The sequence below is a fragment of the Fukomys damarensis genome, unplaced genomic scaffold (assembly GCF_012274545.1).
Source record: "Fukomys damarensis isolate Sample0158 unplaced genomic scaffold, DMR_v1.0_HiC HiC_scaffold_17, whole genome shotgun sequence".
Lineage (NCBI taxonomy): Eukaryota > Metazoa > Chordata > Mammalia > Rodentia > Bathyergidae > Fukomys > Fukomys damarensis.
In genome coordinates, this window is record NW_022900929.1 from 46,871,107 (window position 1) to 46,878,652 (window position 7,546).

Consider the following 7,546-nt stretch of genomic DNA (forward strand, 5'->3'; position numbering starts at 1 on the left):
CTGAGTGCCTGCCCGCAACGCCCCCGTCCCCGGCACGCCGGTCGCCTTCCCCACCTTTGCCGCTTGCTTTCACTTTCTCACCCACTACTCTCCCTTTCCTGTCCTGTTTACCCAGTGAAGCTAGGCCCGGCTCCAGCTCAATGCTGTAGTCGGTGAGGGAGCTCCTTCTGACACTTCGTGAACTTGGTTTCTGTAACTTGTGAACAGTAACTGTGACTGGGTAAAACGGCGACCTGCTGTGCGCCTGGTTTCCAGGTGGATCTCTGGGCCTCTTGCTGCCTAACACCCCACCTTTCCACTAGCGGGCACGTAGCTGACCAAGTCCAGGTGAAAGGCAAAGTACTTTTACACTTTGGGGGTTGTTTTGCCACAGGCTGAGCCCGCAATTTTTCCCTACTTGGCCAAGACCACTTTCTCAGACTAAAACGGCTCTCCTTGACATCCTGCATAAAGATCACTTTAAAAATCACCCAAAATCTGGTCTCACCTTAGCTATTTGTCCCTCCTTTCCACGACCCTCACCTTTTCACCGTGTATTACTCCTTTGCTCCAGGGGTCTGTGTCTGTCTAGAATGGTGCCTGTCTCCTCTGCTCGCACTTGTCAGTTTGTATCCTTTCTTCAGCTAGTCCAGTAGACGCAGACCACCTCCTCTTCTGCTCTGTAGCATGTGGCCTTCATGCTCACTCAGGTTACCGGCACTGCACTCATTGAGGGGGGAAAATTTATATATATATATAAATGATTGAACTCAGGGCCTTTGCCTTAAACTACATCCCCAGCAAAGTGTTTTGTTTTTGTTTGAGACAGGTCTTGATAAAGAAATAAATTGACCAGTCTGATCTTAAAATTGAGATTCTCCTGCTTCAATCTCCCAAAATGCTAGGATTACAGATATGAGCCCCCACACCCAGCTTCCTTCGAATATTTTAGTAAATTCATGCTGAAACTCTTTGAGATTAGGGAGTATTTATTTACTTATTTATTTTTGGTACCAGGGATCAAACTCTGGCCCTTGTGCTTGCGAAGCAGGTGGCGGTGAAACCACTGAGCTAAATCCCTGGCCCAGGGATTATTTTGCATTACTCTACAGGGCCCTCACAGTGAGCTACATCCCAGCCGTTTTTTAAAATTTTGAGGCAGGGTCTTGCTAAGTGACTAAATTGCCCAGACTGGGTTTGAACTTGTGATTCTTCTGCCTCAACTTCCACAGAATGTTAGAATTATTGGGATGTATCACTAAATCCAACTCAGAGATGATATCTTAAAACTTAGTTTTCCATCTACAGACTATTTAATTCTAACTGTAGCAACATAACTGTACCTATTTAATAAGTACTGAGATAAAAATCACTTAATGATCAAGCCAGGCGTGGTGATGCACAGCAGTAGCCCAGCACTCGAGAGGCTGAGGCAGGAGGATCACTGGAGTTTTTTTGTGGGGGTGAGGGTATGTAGGATCAAACTGAGGACCTTGTGCTTTCAAGGCAAGGCACGGTGCCACTGAGCTAAATCCCTGGCCCTACTTTGGGGTTTTTGTTTTGTTTTGTTTTTTGAGAAAGGATCTTGCTATGTAGCCCAGGCTGGCCTTGAAGTCCCAGTGAATCTCCTGCCTCAGCCTCCTAAGCGCTGGGCTTACAGGTATGGGCCACCAGACCCAAAAGGAGGATCACTTTGAGTTCAAGGCCAACATGGGCTATCTAGAGTGAGTTCAAGGCCAGCCTGGGATATACAGTGAGACCCTGTCTCCAAAAATCTGAATAATGGGGAGACCCTAGCTCAAAAAAGAAATTTATTATTAAACGGAATTTTTTTCCTAGCTAAAACACATTTTGAAACTTAGGTCCTACAAGAAAGATGATACTTCTATAGTAACAGCGCACATTTGTTGTGCAGGCAATGTCCTGAACACTTTGTACATGTTTTGTGCTATTATTTTTTTCATTTTAGAGATGTGATTGAAGCACAGAGTGGTATAATATTTTGGCTAAATTTATATAGTTAGTAGAGAAGGACAGAGTATTTGAGCCCAGAAAATCCAGCCCCCAAACTCATGTCCATAAACCCTGGCTTTACACCAGTCTAAAATAATATTGTTGGGCTGGAGATTTAGCTCAGTGGTTCTGGCGACTGGCTCGCAAGCGCAAAGACCTGAGTTTGATCCCCGGTACCAAAAAATAAATGAATAAAATAATACTGTTACCTAATTAGTCTTTATATACTCTACAAGACGAATGCAAGGATGCTTCCAAGATTCAGTGTCAGAGGAAACAAAACACAAAGTTGGCAGCACTGTTCTAAACTAAGAATAATAAACGTGACAACTAAATGCAAAGTATTATCTGAGCCAGAAGAAGCTATAATGTTCATTACCAGCATAACTGGGCAAAATGAAATATGCCCAGGATATTACAGAATTTTCCTGAATCACTGTTAAACAGTCAGGGTGTTGGGATTGCCATTTCATAAGAAGCTGAGACTCAGAGCTTACCCTTAGCCAGTTTATCGACACCATCCCACTCACGTGTCACCAGCTGTCAGCCATATGCTCCTGGTTCCTGGAGTCCAGGACTTGCTTGGTAGGATCTGGTTCTCAGTGGAAAGGCCTGTTATTGCCCCAGGTGTGCTTTTCAGCCCAGCAGCTCCCTAGCTGATATGCAACCCAGGAATAGCTTTGTTTTTATTATTTTATTTATTTATGTTTTGGTACCAGAGATCAAACTCATGACCTTGCACTTTCCAAGGCAGGCACAGTGCTACTAAGGTAAATCCCCAGGCATAGCTTTGTTTTTAAAGGATTACAGGCTTTCTGTGGGTTTTTTTTTATTTTGTAGTACTGGGGATTGAACCCAGTTCTTCACACAAGCTAGGCAATATTCTACCTGAGCTATCTTCAATCTTGTGGTTTTTTTTTTTTTTTTGGTTTTTTTTTGTTGTTGTTGTTGTTGTTTTTATGTTTTCCATTTAAACATTTAAAAAAGGGCCTGGGATTTAGCTCAGTGGTTCCACCAACTGCCTCGCAAGCACAAGAACCCGAGTTTGATCCCTGGTACCAAAAATAAATAAATAAATAAATCTATTCTTTAGCTGGGCGTGGTGGCGCACGCCTGTAATCCCAGCACTTGGGAGGTGGAGGCAGGAGGATCACTATGAGTTCGAGATCAGCCTGGGCTACACAGTGAGTTCCAGGTTAGTCTCACTATGTAGTGAGACCCTGTCTCAAACAAACAAACAAACAAACAAAACCATTAAAAAATACACAAACCAGGCAGACATGGTGGCACATGTGTGTAATCCTGGCACCTTGGGAGGCTGAGGTAGGAGTTACTATTATACTTCCTCTATCTATCTCTATCTATCTATCTATCTATCTATCTATCTATCTATCTATCGATTTTTGGGTACCGGGGATCAAACTTGGGACCTTGCGCTTGTGAGGCAGGCGCCATAACCACAGAGCTAAATCCCAGCCCTATACTTCCTTTATTACTGATGAGAAATCTGAGACTGAGAGAGATTGGTCACTTCCCTTCATGCCACTGAGCTCCTGACCTCAGTGGTGGTCATGGGTGAGGTCAGAGTTCGGATCCAGATGAACCACTGGAAGGCCTGTGCTTTTGGCTTTTCTTGAGCTGCCTACATGGAAAGAGCCTCTGCCTGGGTCTTATTCTCTTACTGTCTGGCTAAGCCCATGAAAGGCACACTGTATTCATGTTGATGATCAATGAAATGTTCAGAAACCCCTTACAGTCTCCTGGGATATATATATTTTGTTGTTGTTTGTTTTTATTTTTTTGTTGTTTGGTTTTGGTTTTTTTGAGACAGGGTCTCATGTAGTTGAGACTGGCCTGGAACTTACTATGTAGCCCAGGCTGGTCTCAAATTTATAGCGATCCTCCTGCCTCAGCCTCCTGAGTGCTGGGACTACAGACATGCACCACCACACCTGGCTCCTGGGATATATTTTTAATCATAAATTCATTTCCATAAAGGTCAGAATTAATTTGGAAAAGTCATTTCTTTTTAAGCTTCTTTTTCCCCCTACAGTTACAGGGGACACTTAGAATAGAAGACTTGAATAAAGCACTTTTGTACTATTAAATAATGAGAAAGGGATAAAAATGAAAAAAATTTTTTTTTTTTTTTTTTGGTACTGGGGATTGAACTTAGGACCATGTGCTTGAGAGGCAGGCAGCGGAACCACTGACCTAAATCCCAGGCCCCAAAATTAATCTTTTTCAATTGAAAATTATAATTTTCAACTCTAAAGCTTGTGAGATTTTATTTATTCATTTTGGTTTTTTGAGGCAAGATCTCATTCGAAAGCCTACGCTGGCCTTGAATTTGTGGCGATCCTCTTGCCTCAGCCTCCTGAGTACTGGAATTACAGGTGTACAGCACCATGACCAGCAGTGTGAGATTTTAAATGTTAGACGTTACAGGTGACTTGTTCTTTTTTTTAAGGTACCTGGGATTGAACTCTGGACCTTGTGCTTGCAAGGCAGGCAGCAGAACCACTGAGCTAAATCCCGGCCCTACAGGTGACTTGTCGATGGAGGAAAAGCTGCTCATTTGGCACTGAACCCAATAGATCTTCTACGGTGAGCCATTTCTGTTTGTGAGCTTGGGGGTGCCTCCACACCTACCCACCAGGGAGACCAGGGCAATGGGTCTGACAGTCACTCTTATGCCGGAGAGTGTTTTAGGACAGGGCTGAAGGAAATTCTAGAGCCCTGGGAGAATATGTCCTCAGGGATGCTGGACAGGAAAGTGTGAGAGAGCGAGGATTAGGAGAGGAGAGAACTACAGAGAGGTGGGTGATAAGATAAAGGCAAAGGTAGAAAGGATAGAAGAGGAAGCTCAGCAGGGTTTGTGCTGCAGCAAGAAGAAAGGCAGCTTGACTTTAAGGGAAAATGTCCTGAATTTGACTGTTAATGAAGTGCAAAAGAAATTATATAGAACACTGAGAAGTCTTTCTTAAAGTTTAGTTTAAAATGCCAAAATAAAACAAAATAAAATGTAATAAAAATTAAAGATAAGTGCAAAGGGCCGGGAATTTAGCTCAGTGGTGCTGCCGCCTGTCTCGCAAATGCAAGGACCCGAGTTCAATCCCTGGTACCAAAAAAAAGGTAAGTGCAAAGAATAGGAAAAGGGAGAAGCAAAGAGGGTAGAAGATGGATAGATGTCACCCATCACCTGTAGAAGTGACAAAATTAAAAAAACATCACCAATGGCAAACACTAATACAAAACACTGAGAGAACAGGATAGTCGCATGATTTCAAATAATCATTGTATTAGTTTGTGAGGGCTGCCAAAACAAATACTTCCAAACCTGTGTGGCTTATTTTATTTTACTTATTCATTTCAGGCAGGACCTCACTGTGTAGTCCAGGCTGTCCTCGAACTCCCAATCCTCCTGCCTCAGCTTACAAGAGCTAGAATCACAGCTGTGTACCACCATGCTTGGCTGCAGATGCTCTTTGATGTAGCACATGCCCAGGGTCCTTTAAATGAGACACAGAAGACGGCTGAGCCTGAGAACCACCCTTGGGCTCCCTCACCCCCCAGTACTGCACATTGAACCCAGGCCCTTGTGCACGCTATACAAGCATTCTAATACTAAACTATATCCCCAGGCCAGGTGTGGTGGTGCACACCTGTACCCCCAGCATTTAGGAGGCTGAGGCAGGAGGGTCACATCAAGTTCAAAGCCAGCCTAGGGCCAGGGATTTAGCTCTGTGGTGGGTGGCGCCTGCCTCGCAAGCACAAGGACCTGAGTTCGATCCCTGGTACCAAAGAAAACAGAGCCAGCCTGATCTACACAGTGAGTTCAAAGCCAGCCTGAACTATACAGCAAGACCCTGTCTCAAAAACTAAATAGAAACAAATAAATAAGTGCTACATCTCCAGTTTTTAAAAAATATTTTTATCTTGATATAAGATCTTGCTGTCATTGAATTTGCATCCCTCTGGGCCTCAGCCTTTCAAGTAGCTGAATTTCAGGCACATACCATAGCCTGCTGAGTGGGACCCACCTTCACACTTACTGTTCCTCTGTGGAGGAGACTCTGTTATGCTGGTTTAAAATGTTTCATTGTTTTCTTTTCTAACTACTAAGCTTTGAGAGCAAACCCAGACCCAAGGGAGGCTGGCAATTATGAGCCTCACCTACCTTGGTGCCCACAAGAGCCCTGCTAAGCAGCCGGCGCCGCGCTCACGGTGGTCTGGTCAATGCTGTGTGGTTGCACATGCACCCCTTTACCATGGCCCCTGTGCTTGCGTCCCTTTCTACTTGGATCCAGCCCTTTCCCCTCACCCTGATGCCATGCTACTCCTCAGTCTTCCTGGGAGATCATGGCTCCCCCTTCCCCACTTGAACAGCCTTTGCCCTGACCTGTGGGTGTGTACGGAAAAAAAGGGGATGAGTTCTATATGTATGCTGTGTGTGGCCAGGGGATATGGACATAATGGGAGAGAAAGTGTCTTAGTGGCCCTAAAAATAAAATGTTCAAAGGTACCGAATCAGAGCTCAGCATGGTGGTACATACCTATAATCCTAACTGTCCAGGAGGCTGAGGCAGGAGGGTCACGATTTCAAACACAGCCTGGGCAATTTAGTGACTTAGCAGAACTCCCCTCCTTCAAAACAAAAAGTAAAGAAAGGGCTGTGGATGTAGCTCAGAGAAGGCCATGGGTTCAATCCCCAGCACAGAGAAACCACCACAACAAAAGGTACCAGATCTGTAGTCCTGTTTCATTTACCCTGTTGTCCTTACGGAGAGCTTTCTGCTTTTCTGTCTTCAGCCTAGCTGAAGGGGCTTGTGTGAGTGGTGTAGACATGGAGAGATCCTTTCAGAAGGTAAGTGACTGTGATAGTACAGGGCAGCACAGAGAAGCGCGTGTTCATTATGTACGGCTAGAGAAATGATGTGTCTCCAGGGGGACGTGTTTCACTGTGCATTAGCTCCGAACCACTTCCTTCCTGTCCCTGCCCGCTTGACAGTGCTGTCCTTGGTCTCCTTCCCCACTCCGGCCCCTCAGCTACTCCTCTGCTCAGAGCCGGGCGTTGCTGTCAGCATCTCCATCCATCTTTCTCTGCCACATCCGCGTCTCCCGGGCACTTCGCTCAGTCTCACGCTTGCTGTCCAGGAGCTGCTTTTCTGTTCCTGCCTCTCATTTGTCTCCTGTTCTCCCTCGCTCCCTTCCTCCATTCCATCTGTTTTCCTCCATAATACCAGTTTTCTGGGTCCCCTACAGCTAGTGATAACCTTTTCTTGTTACATTAAAGCTCATAAGGAGTGCTTGGTTTATTGATTGATTGGTTTTCATTTAAATTCTGCAGAAGAAAAGGATTTTTTAATTTTACTTTTTGGACCCAGGGCCTTGCACATGTTAAGCACAAGCTCTGCCTCTGAGCAAAAAGTCCTCGTCCAAAAACGGGTATTTTTACAAAGTGAGAGGAGAGAAAAGAGCTGAGTAGTGGGAGGCACCAGAAAAAGCTGAATTCATGGTATCTTATTTTCTTCTTTTTTTTTTTTTTTTTTTT